The following is a 12901-nucleotide window of genomic DNA, read 5'->3' on the forward strand; positions in this document are numbered from 1 at the left end:
CGCGAGGCCACGAGATGGCGCTGTTGCACTTCCCTGAAGCCCCTCCCGGGTGCGCGCCCTTAGGTCGCCCGCTGCTTGCTGCTGCTGGGGTCCCGCCGGAGTCCCCAGGCTGCTGTGAGCTGAGGCTGAGCTCAGTGAGATGTCTGGGAAGTGGGGTGCAGCCAGGGGGCTCTGGCCAGAGGGCAGCCGCTGACTGGGATTGCAGCAGGAACGCCCTGTCGGACTCGTGCACTGTGCGGGGAGCTACTGAGAGCAGGCGCCCGAATAAAAGTGCAGTCAGGAGAGGGCCTGTGTTAACATCATGGGGGGCGGTTGTCATGGATGCTCTCCACCGTCCAAAACGGGGTGCTGGGGGTGTCGGTCGTAAGAAAGGAATAAAATGGCCTTTTCTGGCACCGTGCTATAGCCTTTCCTTCTCCTGAAGAGACTGCGTGTGGGGAGGGAGCACATCTGGGGCAGACCTGCAGCTGGAATTGTTTTCTTTTCGAGTGGGTCTCGGTTCCATCAGCCCCTTGACCGGGGGATCAAGGAGAGCATGCAAATGGGGATTATTTTTCTTTCTATATTTTTGTTGTCAGAGATTTAGTGAGAAGTTTGACTTCCATCCTGGGAAACGTTTAGCAATTAATTTGGAATTCAAGCCCAGTCGGTAAGGTATCCAGTTTTACGTGGCTGGTAGTGGTCTCCAGGGTACCGTGTAGTGATTCACTCACACAGTAAGGTGTGAAAATGGCAAGTCGGACCCTTTGTGCCTGATGGGAGAGCCAGGGTGTGGCTGTGTCTGGCACTGGGCACGGGCGGACGCACCTGCTTCGTGACCTTTGGTGGGAGACTGCCCCTGGCTCGAGTGTCCTTCACAGAGGACCCTGTCGACACCCCTGCTTGCTCCTGCCCGTGTCCTGCTGGGCTTTTTGCTCTGTGCTCTGGGTCAGTCGATTTGGTGCACTTCTGGGACTTCTGATGGGGCAGTCGCATGCATGGGTGCATGGGTGCCCTTGTGCCCGTGTGCATGTGCATGTGTGCCCTTGTGCATGGGTGCCCGTGTGCATGTGCGCCCGTGTGCATGGGTGCCCATGTGCATGGGTGCCTGTGTGCATGTGCGCCCTTGTGCATGTGTGCCTGTGTGCATGTGTGCCTGTGTGCCCGTGTGCATGTGTGCCCGTGTGCATGTGCGCCCTTGTGCATGTGTGCCCGTGTGCATGTGCATGTGTGCCCGTGTGCATGTGCATGTGTGCCTGTGTGCATGTGTGCCCGTGTGCATGTGCATGTGTGCCTGTGTGCCCGTGTGCATGTGCATGTGTGCCCGTGTGCATGTGCATGTGTGCCTGTGTGCATGTGTGCCCGTGTGCATGTGCATGTGTGCCTGTGTGCATGTGTGCCCGTGTGCATGTGCATGTGTGCCTGTGTGCCCGTGTGCATGTGCATGTGTGCCCGTGTGCATGTGCATGTGTGCCCGTGTGCATATGCATGGGTGCCTGTGTGCATGTGCGCCCTTGTGCATGTGTGCCTGTGTGCATGTGCCTGTGTGCATGTGCATGTGTGCCGTGTGCATGTGTGCCCGTGTGCATATGCATGGGTGCCTGTGTGCATGTGCGCCCTTGTGCATGTGTGCCTGTGCATGTGTGCCCGTGTGCATATGCATGGGTGCCTATGTGCATGTGCGCCCTTGTGCATGTGTGCCTGTGTACATGTGCATGTGTGCCTGTGTGCATGTGCGCCCGTGTGCATGTGCCTGTGTGCATGTGCATGTGTGCCCGTGTGCATGTGTGCCCGTGTGCATATGCATGGGTGCCTGTGTGCATGTGCACCCTTGTGCATGTGTGCCTGTGTACATGTGCATGGGTGCCCATGTGCATGTGCGCCCGTGTGCATGTGTGCCCATGTGCATGGGTGCCTGTGTGCATGTGCGCCCGCCTGTGTGCATGTGCATGTGTGCCCGTGTGCATGTGCATGTGTGCCTGTGTGCCCGTGTGCATGTGTGCCCGTGTGCCCTTGTGCATTTGTGCATGTGTGCCCGTGTGCATGTGTGCCCGTGTGCCCTTGTGCATGTGTGCCTGTGTGCATGTGCGCCCGTGTGCATGTGCATGTGTGCCCGTGTGCCCATGTGCACGTGTCCCTTGTGCATCTGTGCATGCGAGCAGTCCCCGAGGTCCAAGTGCTACAGGGTGCAGCTGCAAAGGACTGGACCTTGCTCACTTGACTGCTGCAAGAGGCCACACCTGCTGCAGGCTCCGCAGATGCTCACGGATAATTACAAGCATTTTAGAAAACAAGGCTCAGAGTGGCATTGCTGGGATGGAGGTGCCGAGTTTGGAAACCCCTTTAGGTGAATCATCACGTAGAGACGCCGTTGTTTGAGAAGAGCCTCTAGGAGGGGCCCTGTCAAGGGCTGTCTGACAGTCTCCTTCCTCCGTGTACTTATCGCTTGTCTTCCCGCTCTCTCCTGAGCGCCCAGCGCGTTAGTTATGTATTCGTGTGGCAGACTGCCCCACAGCGTAGGGGCCGACACACGTACTGTCTCCCACACCTTCTGCCTGTCAGGGGTCTGGGAGCATCTTACCTGGGTGCTTCTGGCTCAGGGTGTCTGGTGAGGTGGCAGCCAAGATGTCAGACGGGGTCACAGTGATCTGAAAGCTTGGCTGGCTGGGAGGCAGGGGACCCAATTCCAAGGTGGCGCACACACATGGCGGTCAGCGGGAGGCCTTCGCTTCTCATCACATGAGGCAACCTGAGCATCCTCGTGACCCAGCAGCTGGCTTCCCCTAGAGCAGATGGTCCAAGGCAGAGGTCACAGTGCCTTCTGAGACCCGGCCTGGGATGTCTAGTGCTACTTCTTCTTCCCCAACTCCATTTCTCATGGTCTGCCTGCACCTTAGTTTAGGAGAGGGGAATTAGCTTCCACCTTCTGAAGGGAGCAGCTTCAAGGAATTGGCATGTATTTTAAAATCACATTACTTCTGTAAATGTCGTCCTCTGTGTGTTCAAGGGAGTTAGCGTACCAGGTGCTTCCATGTGGTTTATCCTGTGGACAGACCAGCTGCCAGCACACGTCACCCGGTCCTGCCGGGTGTTGGCTTAGGAATCTTCAGGGACCACCCATCCCTATGGAGTCAGCACCCAGCCTCCAGCCCCAGCCTCCAGGGCCCTGGCCACCCCTTCTCCCCAAGAACATTCTATTTGCTGCCCCCCACCCCTGATGACTTGCTCTCCCCAGACGTAGCCTGGCTTCCCCGTCCTCTGCCTCCATGGCTTCCCATCATCCTCTGCACCCCTGCCTCTCCGTGTTCCCTGCGGCCTCGACTCTCTCTGCTCGTTGCAGAAGGTGGTCCCCGCCTCTCTCTTTCTTCCGGCCCCCAGGGAAGACACCGGCCCCTCTCCACAACTCCTCCAGACTTTCTCCATTTCTCTTTGTCCCCTCACTTGTGTCTAGAGACACAGCTGCCCCAGGGTGCGTCCGAGGCGCCACACTGCCCACATGCACTCCTGGCTGAAAGCCGTCCCCTGCCTTCCCACCAATGACTTTCTTCTGTGACACCCAGGACCCTCGTGATGGCCCCAGCCCGTTTCTCTGGGCCTCTCTCACTCCCACCCCGTGTTCTAGGAAAACCACACCTCTGGCTGTAACGCTCACAGCTGGTGGTCCCCACCTGGGCACCTCCCTCCTGCGTCTGCTGGGCTGGGGGGGGGGGGAAGGCCAGGGGCGGAGAGGAAGCACCATCGTAGGGGTCCCTGTGCGTGCGAGCCCCAAGAGCCCAATGATATCCTGGGGGGCACTGAACTCTCCAGCTGGTGAGGAACGGGAGCCCCCAGTCCGTGTTATGTAGGCCTCCAAGGACAGGCCACAGGCCGATTCCGAAACCAACTTGCTAATTAAACTCCCTAATGATCTTGACCTGGAAAACGAGGTCCTTCCCTGGGGCCCCTGTCAGCCTGGAGGGGCCTGGGGGTGACGGCACAGCCAGCCAGCCGGGCAGGGGAATGCGCCCAGAGGAATTCCCGCTGCACCGTGCCTGTCTAAACTCACTTCCAAATTAGGGAAAGAAGCCGGCTGTCAGCCCTGTGCGAGAACCCAGATTCCTGGAGCCGCGCCCTCCTGTTCCAACACGAGGCCGGTGGGGTGGGGTGTGGTGCGCATGCTCAGGGGATTCCACAGCGCGCATGCTCAGGGAACTCCACAGCGCGCATGCTCAGGGAATTCCACAGCGCGCAGCAAGGAGATACCTGAGCGCCCCTTCCTTTGCTGAACGCAGATGGTACTTGATTCTGCAGTGGTCCCCCTGCCACTCCGTGCTGCTAGGTCTCGCGAGGGACTGGATGCCTTTGACTTCTGGTTGTCCTCATAGCTCCACTGCGCGGGGCTGGTTTGGATGGGGCTCCCAGATGTCTCCTTTTGGAGTCTGCACTGCCTGATAGTGTGATTCACCCGACGTTGCCCGTTCTTCCCACCCTAGGCACAATCTGGGAGTGTACTACCTGGCCCCCTCATGATTAGATGGTAGTTAGTGACCTGTACACATCAGTGGTTCTGCACAAACCACATCACCCACAGATTGGACACTCCACTGCAAACATGAGACCCTCCAGACCTCTTCCTCTCTGGCACTGGTGGTCAGCACCCTTTCAGCCAGCCTGGATCTCCAGGTAGAGCTCCCTAGCTGACCTGAGGGACCCGTGACACCACATTTTGCCCACAGAGAGTTTGGACCTATTTGTTACTGCAGCATAACCTTGCATGTCCTGACTGATACATCAGCTCAGTATTGTCCGTAACTAAACCAACGCCAAGGGAGCGTCTTCGCCTGTCCTGGTTTGTCAGCTCACACTCCTCGAGGGGAATTTTCACGGCTGGCCCAGTGACCGGTCAGAGTTTATCATCCTTTTCAAGACTGAGAAGAGGGAAGTTGTGGTTTAACATTTGTGGGTGGTCTGACCTCTTAGAGTGACCTTGGCACACATTGTGAGGTTCACCTTTCCCAGCATGACCATAGCAGATTGTGCCACTCCTGGGTGGGGCCTGGTTAATATTAGTAATAACTGTGCCCACTGAGTGCCAACCACGTGCCAGGCACTGGGCATCCTGTGTCTCTAGTTCTCAGGACAACTTCAGGGTTGGCCTTCTGTTCTCCCCATTTCTCAGGTGATAACACCACGGGGTGGAGAGTCTAAAGAGCTCGCCTAAACTCACCCTGTGCGTGGGGCCGAGATTCGGACCCAACTCTGGATGCCAAAGTCTGCGTTCTCTTTATGACGCTGATACCATCTTCCCCTGCAAATCTCTAGGAAGGGGATGGGAGGGGCCCCTCTTCTTCGGGGTTCTCGTCCTTTGGGACATTAGTACCTGGATAGTCTTGTCTGTGTTTTTTTGGATGCTGCATTTCATCTTTCCTTCCACTCATTCCCTCATTCACCTGGACACTGACGTAGATTCATTCGCTCATGCAGTGGGCTTTGTTGAGAGTCGTTTAGGGGCTGGGTTTTCTCTGGGGCTGGGATGGAAGTCTGACTGGTTATGATTCCTACCTTCCAGCTCAGTGGACTGCGGCCTTGAAGGGATGGCGATATATGTGGCCACCCTCACAGAACGTGTCGCAGACACACCCAGAGAGGTGTGGGTGCACCGCGGATGGGACTGATGGTCTAGCCAGGGCCTTGAGTAGCGTCAGGAGATAGGAGCAGACACAATTTCAGAGGGGTTTGTCTTCTGTTCGTCTTTGGGAGTCTGACACTGTCTGTGCCCTGACCCCGCACCCTAGCTCACCAGACCTGTAGCCCGGAGGTCAGTGTCGTCATCACTAGCTGTCACCTGTCTGTTTCTGGAGATCACAGTGTTGTCAGCATCTACAATCTGTCCTCTTCCTGTGGCCGGCGTCCCGCCCCCTTCCTGCCCTGCCGCCAGCTCAGAGCCATCGTTTCTGGCACCCCATGCTGAGGAGGTTAGGCGGCCCTCCTAAAGCGTGACAGAATTGAGTCCTGCCACTTTGGGGGCATACAAAGATCTTCCTCCCCAACATTGAGCCTGTCACTTGTCCTTAATGGCTTCTGGGAGGTTGCAGAGCTCCGGCAGGACGAAGGAACAGTACCCCGTGTCTGCGCGGGCCTCAGATGGCCATTGTAATTTGAGGGGAAGCGGCACGGCAGCTCTGGGGAGAAAAATGTAATTCTGGCGTATGCACAGTGTGAACCAGAGTTGCCATGTTCGCTTCTTGTTTTTAAAGCCCCTACAGGCCAAGTCACACATCTGGGTCAGAGGGCCCATTGATTACCTGTCAGGGCTCAAGCTGTGGGTGATCAATAACGCTAACCTACAAGAAAGGTGGCCTTCAGCACGGGCCTCCGTGTCTCCCTATCTGGGAGCTCTTCGTGGGAAAGTGGAACTTGCCGAACCAGAACCACAGACCAGATTCTGACCACGTTCCCACCGGCCGAGGTTGTGGGATTGGCCGCGAGAGCTTGTTGGCTGGGTCCCCAGCTCTGGATCAGACAGGGACCCAGGCGGAGGTGGACAATACACAAACATGGCAGCAGGAGGGTCCCTGGGGGACAGAGACGAGCAGTGATTCTGTCAGGAGGTCCCAGGGACCGGCACCTTAACCTTCACTAATGTGTAATCAGGTGCTCAGAGCCAAGCACTTTAAAAACTGCTGCGAAGCCGTGGAATGGATGAGGGCTTGTGACGGGGGAGGCTGGCTTTGCTGGGACCTTCTGGTGACACGCCCCACATGAGTGGCTCTCTTTCTGGAGGGCGGGGCTACAGGGCGAGGGCCGGCTTCTGTTGGGAGAGTACGATCCAGGGTTTGTGTTGAGAGGAGCCGATGCCACAGCAGCTGCGGGGTCCCTTGGGATCGCGCCCCCCCCCACATTCGGCCCCTCCTTTCCTCGGGTACCCTGAGTTTGATCTCCCCAGAGGAGGCAGGCGAGGAGGCCGGGGAATCGGCATGTAACCCTCCCTGGTGGCTGAGCTGAGCCCAGGGCTGGTCCCAGGATCTGCGTGGAAAGTTCCAGAGTCTACACATGCAGAATAAGAAGTCTGCCTTCCAGCCCACCTGTGGGACCTGCTGCCTGGCTCCCTCCTGCCCCCCCCCAGCCCGAGACAGTCCTTTTCTTTCGAACCTGGGTCTGCCCATTTAGAAACAGGAGCGTGGTGACAATTATAAAATCATTATGTGATTAAACTCAATTAGCTTCAACTAACCCTTGGAATGCACTTCCTGTCAGCCCTCGGTCCTGCCCAGACGGCTCCGCGTCCCTCTCTTCGGAGGTTCTGATGACAAAGGCCGATGGTGCAGTGGTCCCCGGGGCCCCACCGGGCACATGCTGTCCCTGAGGCCGGGCGGGACCCGGTGCCTGTGCTGCGGGTCCCGGGGGTGAGTGGGGGAAGGTCTGGGGAGACCGTGGAGATGGGAGTGGGGGCCGCAGCTCTGCTAGGTCTCAGACCATGAACGCTGGCTGGGGGCCCCTGGGGTGGCTGTTTCCTGGCTCTGAGGCATCTGCTGAAACCCCTAACTTTGGACCAGGTGCCCGTTACAGGCTGAATTGGGTCTCTCACCAAAGTCATATGATGGAGTCCCAACCCTCCAACCTCCAGGACAGGACTGTGCAGGGCAGGCAAACCTGGGTTGACAGTTACCCATCTGGTAAATAATACGATAATTAATAAGCCATAATAACCCAAGAATAACCTCTTGGTTTGCATACTCACAACTGTGGACCTCCTTTTGCCCCACGGGTGTGTGGTGCAGACACAGCGTGGAAGCCTGGACAGGCGTGGCTGGCACCTAGAGGGGCCCCCACAGCGGGGCCCCACGGCCCCACGGCCCCATGCCCCAGCCTCTAGCCCATGACTGCATGAAACAGGTTCTCCTTTCCCAGCGTGAAGGTCGTTTCTGTCTCTTCAGAAAGACACCATGCTTTCCTGTTCTCTCTCTCTGTAGCACCTGTAGCACGTCTTAGATGATGGGCATGCTTCACCAGTACCGCTGCCATGGAAACGGGGTCCCGCTGTGCCTCCTGGACACGCCCAGCAGGCCCGGGATTCATCTTTGCTTAGGGAGGTCACAGCACCGGCCTCTGGGCGTGGCTCCCGAAAGGTGAAAGGTCGGGGGAGGAAGGAGGCCGTGGGATGTCACTGTCTCCCGTCCTCCGCCAGGGCGGGGTGCCCCTCCGGCTTCACCCCCAGGACAGCGCAGGACCACGTTTGCAGCCCCTCCCCTCCCCCTGCCCCATCTTCTGTTTCCAGAACAGTCGACTCCAGCAGGGACACGGGGGTGGGGGGGTGGGGGTACCGAACACTTGCTCTCGCTTGCCGGGGAAGAGGGAACATCCTGATGGCTTGCTGTTCAGGGCACAGCGTGCGTCCGGGCTGCCCTCACCGCCTTCTGTCCTAGTGGTTCGGGGCTGGGAACGCAGCCCCGGGTGCAATGAGCGGAGAGCCCCCTAGAGACGCCCGCGGCTGCCTCCAGGTGTTAAACACTCTCAGGAGCGTCAAGCGCTCAAGGCCTGTGCGCTCTGTCCTGGGAGTGAAGCTTGCTACACTGGAAAGGGGTCATTGCGGCTGCAGCCTGGGGGACAGGTGGACCTGGGTGGGGTCAGAGGTCGCGGGGCTTTCATGGAGAACTGGAAGTGTGGGTAACTGCGTTATGTAAACTGCGGTGTGTGTGGGGGAGACTCACTCCTGGGGGAGAGATGCGCAGTTTGAGGCTGATGAGATTGTAGCTCTCTCCCCAGCGCTTTGGTCTGTCTGTCCCCAGTTTCCCGGGCAGGGGGACATGAAGGTGAAGGAGGTGTGTCGTGCGTTCACAAGTCCTGTTCTCTGGCCCACGGTCCTGCAGGTCTCAGGGTGGGCTGACAGGCGCCTGGAGACAGTTCGGACTCAGAGAGCTGCGGCCGGTGGCTTTGTGAGGTTCGCAGCCTGCGATTCTCCGCTCCCTCTCTGGTTCCCCTTGGCAACAGGACGGACCCTGATTCCTGGGGCGCAGGTACCTCGGGCAGTTTTCTTGGCACTATCAGCAGGTTCTTCTCACCCAAGCGCGCCATTAAACACAGACGTGTCAGCACACCCACGGGCCAGTGTGCCTTAATTGGTATTGACCCCAGTACCATATTTAAATTGGAAACATTCAGGGAAGTGCACTTTGATGTTCAGCAACCCTCACCCACTAGCTGTAGCATCCACAGGTACCTGGAAATAATTCCATGAGTTTATTAACTCAACTACACGTAGGCATCAATCAGTGTTAGTGTAAGCCAGGGGTCCCCAAACTTTTTACACAGGGGGCCAGTTCACTGTCCCTCAGACCTTTGGAGGGCCGGACTATAAAAAAAACTATGAACAAATTCCTATGCACACTGCACATATCTTATTTTAAAGTAAAAAAACAAAACGGGAACAAATACAATATTTAAAATAAAGAACAAGTAAATTTAAATCAACAAACTGACCAATATTTCAATGGGAACTATGCTCCTCTCACTGACCTCCAATGAAAGAGGTGCCCCTTCCAGAAGTGCGGCAGGGGCCGGATAAATGGCCTCAGGGGGCCGCATGTGGCCCGTGGGCCGTAGTTTGGGGACCCCTGGTGTAAGCAATGTCTTAAAATAAACTATGCAATTAGAAATAAGATTTAAGTAATTGTCTCCTTTATTCACTAGCTAATAAATTAGAAAGAGATAGGGTCAACGGAAGGCGGAACGTAGCTTAAAAGCCAAACACAACAGAATAACTCATAGAGACTCAGACTTTAAAAGAGGAAGTGACAAGGTTTTAAAACAATTTTCGAATGATCCTCCCTTCCCCAGAACCCCTGGGTTTGTGGTTCTGTGTACTAAGCGGGAACTTCAATTATAGAGAGATGTTCTAATCTGTAATCCAGGTCAGGGTGAGGGACAAGGCCTAAGGATCTTAGAGCATGAGGGAAAATCTGCCAGGGGGTTCTGTTTCCTTTGTTTTTTGTTTTTGTTTATTTTGTATTTTTCCGAAGTGAGAAGCAGGGGCGCAGCAGACAGACTCCTGCATGTGCCCAACCAGGATCCACCCGGCATGCCCACCAGGGGGCGATGCTCTGCCCATCTGGGGCGTTGCTCCCTTGTGGCCGGAGCCACTCTAGCACCTGAGGCAGAGGCTATGGAGCCGTCCTCAGCACCCGGGCCAACTTTGCTCCAATGGAGCCTTGGCTGCGGGAGGGGAAGAGAGAGATATAGGGAAAGGAGAGAGGGAAGAGTGGAGAAGCAGATGGACGCTTCTCCTGTGTGCCCTGACCGGGAATCGAACCCAGGACTTCCACACGCTGGGCTGATGCTCTACGGCTGAGCCAACCAGCCAGGGCATTTCATTTGTTTTTTTTTTTGTGTTTTTGTTTTCTTTTGCAGATGAACACCAGTCAGTTTCTGTAAGGGGAGTCTCTTAGAGTTCCTTTTCCTATTCAGTTAATATCTGTGTATCCTTGCAAAAGGTTTACGCCTAGCTGCCTCAAAGCTAACAGCAGTGTCTTCCTATTAGTAGTGAAGCTGAGACAACAGGCATCATATGGGGTTGTCGGGAGCGGTTTCTCTGGAAGCTGACCACCAGGGTCATCGGGGGCTCTTCTTCCCTTGTCTCTGCCCTCACCGCCCCGGGTTTGCTCCAGGAGCTCCCCGAAATAGTCTCCGTGCTCTGAAACATGCGACAGCAGTGCCAGTGTGGGGGGGGTGTTCAGGACAGAGAGCCCAGTGTCCCGGGAACATGTGTGGGCCGTGTCGGTCCCCAGTTGGGACCTCTGCATCACCGCTCATTAGCCCTGTGACCTAGAGTCACGTATTTTCCCTCATGGGCCTTGGTTCCCCCATCTGTATAATCGGGATCCTTGTGAGGATTGAAGGACATTATAAAGCATTTACCAGCCTGTCGTAGCAGATAGTGAGGACTCCGTAATTGTAGCTAGGATAGAATTGTCATTAAAAGCTTTAAAATGGGCCCTGGCCGGTTGGCTCAGTGGTAGAGCGTCAGCCTGGCGTGCAGAAATCCCGGGTTTGATTCCCGGCCAGGGCACACCCAGGGCACACAGGAGAAGCGCCCATCTGCTTCTCCACCCCTCCCCCTCTCCTTCCTCTCTGTCTCTCTCTTCCCCTCCCTCAGCCGAGGCTCCATTGGAGCAGAGATGGCCCGGGCGCTGGGGATGGCTCCTTGGCCTCTGCCCCAGGCGCTAGAGTGGCTCTGGTCACGACAGAGCAACGCCCTGGAGAGGCAGAGCATCACCCCATGGTGGGCAGAGCATCGCCCCCTGGTGGGCGTGCCGGGTGGATCCCGGTTGGGCGCATGCGGGAGTCTGTCTGACTATCTCTCCCCGTTTCCAGCTTCAGGAAAAAAAAAAATACAAAAAAAAAAAAAAAAAAAAAAAAAAGCTTTAAAATGATGGAATTTGGTTGGGCTTAAAAAATGGCAAAAACTCGGAGTCCTACTTCCCCCAAAGACTGGGCTTTGCGGGGGCTTGGTGGGGTTGAAGGAGTTACTGTAGTTGGAAAGGTTTGTTATACTTTATTCTGTGTTAAATGTGCTGTTCCCTGGGAAGACGCACCTTGGAGGGTGAGTCTAGGAAGGGCCTTTGACCTCCTGACCTTTCTCAGAGCCAAGCAGGCCCAGGTCACTGCGGTCCTGGGTCGCAGCCACGGGCTGTGTGTGCCAGGGAACCCTGGCCTGGCTGCCCCTGTGCGGGGGGTGATGCCTGTGTCGCCACCACCCCTTACATCCTTACTTCGGCCGTGTCAGGAGGGGACGTGGACCCGCTTTCCAGATGAGGGTATTGAGACTCCCTTGGGGGGACACAGAGGTACCAGGGGCAGCGCTGTGACTGGCACCAGATGTCAGACGTGAAGTCAGATTTCTTCCCGTGACACCGGCCGCTTGCTGTCTGGGAGGTGTGGCTGTCGAACAGCCACAGGACATGCCCATCACAGAGGCTGAACTTGGACAGGTGAAATGTCATGGGGCCCAGGGACACACCTGGCCATGGTGTCGCCCCCAGGTGCCTATCCAGGTGGCTAGCCACGCCCAGATCCCAGGGACGCTCAGCCGATACTTTGTATCGAAGCCCTTCTGGTTGTCAAATGTAACACGTTAGAATGATACACAGTTACCCCATTTCCCCAGGCAGTTGGTGCTGCTTCTTTTCAAAAGAGGAAGAAGAACAACTCTGTTTCATCCGTTACTTGCCCAGCTTGTTTCCCCCTGGTCCAGATGGGACGCACACTGATGGAGAAGACAGCTTCAGCTGGCAGTCTAGTAACTGACATGGGGAAACCAGGAGCACTCAGGCCCCGGTGTCTCTGGCCGTGCGGGGCCACACTTGCCCACACGGATGTCGCTGTGACGGCATGGCACAGGTCCTGCTGTGTGCCTGTTGCGGCTCACGTCCGTGTTTGTCAGCCTCTCAGTCTCAGACTTGGGAAAGCCACGCTGATGTTGAAAGCGAAGTTCATGCCACGCTGGGGATTTTCAAACCTGGCGTCTGATGTCTGGAGTGTGGAAAAAAAAAAAAGAAAAAATCTTTTTAATCTTTCTTGTGCACTCTGGAAGCTGGAAAGGTTTTCCTTAGCTTGCCTGGGAACGTAAGGTGTTGGCCGCGGGGGACGGTGGACGAAGGTGGATGTTACCCGATGTTCTGGGACACGCGGAGGAGGGACCCTTCTGCCAGTCCAGACAGGAGACATTGTCATTATGCTGCTCTGGTAGAAAAATCGTCTACATAGATGATACACAGCTGGGGTCATCTTTATAGGAAAAGATTCGTCAAATTCAATAAATAAAAATGGGTTTATTAAAAAAAAAATTTTTTTAAATGATACATTTTGCACACGTAGGTTTTGAGGCTTACAAAACAAAGATAGAGAAGAGAGAATTGGGGAAACAGAGCCAAAAGCAGTAAGGACT

This window comes from Saccopteryx bilineata, chromosome 7 (assembly GCF_036850765.1).
Source record: "Saccopteryx bilineata isolate mSacBil1 chromosome 7, mSacBil1_pri_phased_curated, whole genome shotgun sequence".
In the NCBI taxonomy this organism is placed as follows: domain Eukaryota; kingdom Metazoa; phylum Chordata; class Mammalia; order Chiroptera; family Emballonuridae; genus Saccopteryx; species Saccopteryx bilineata.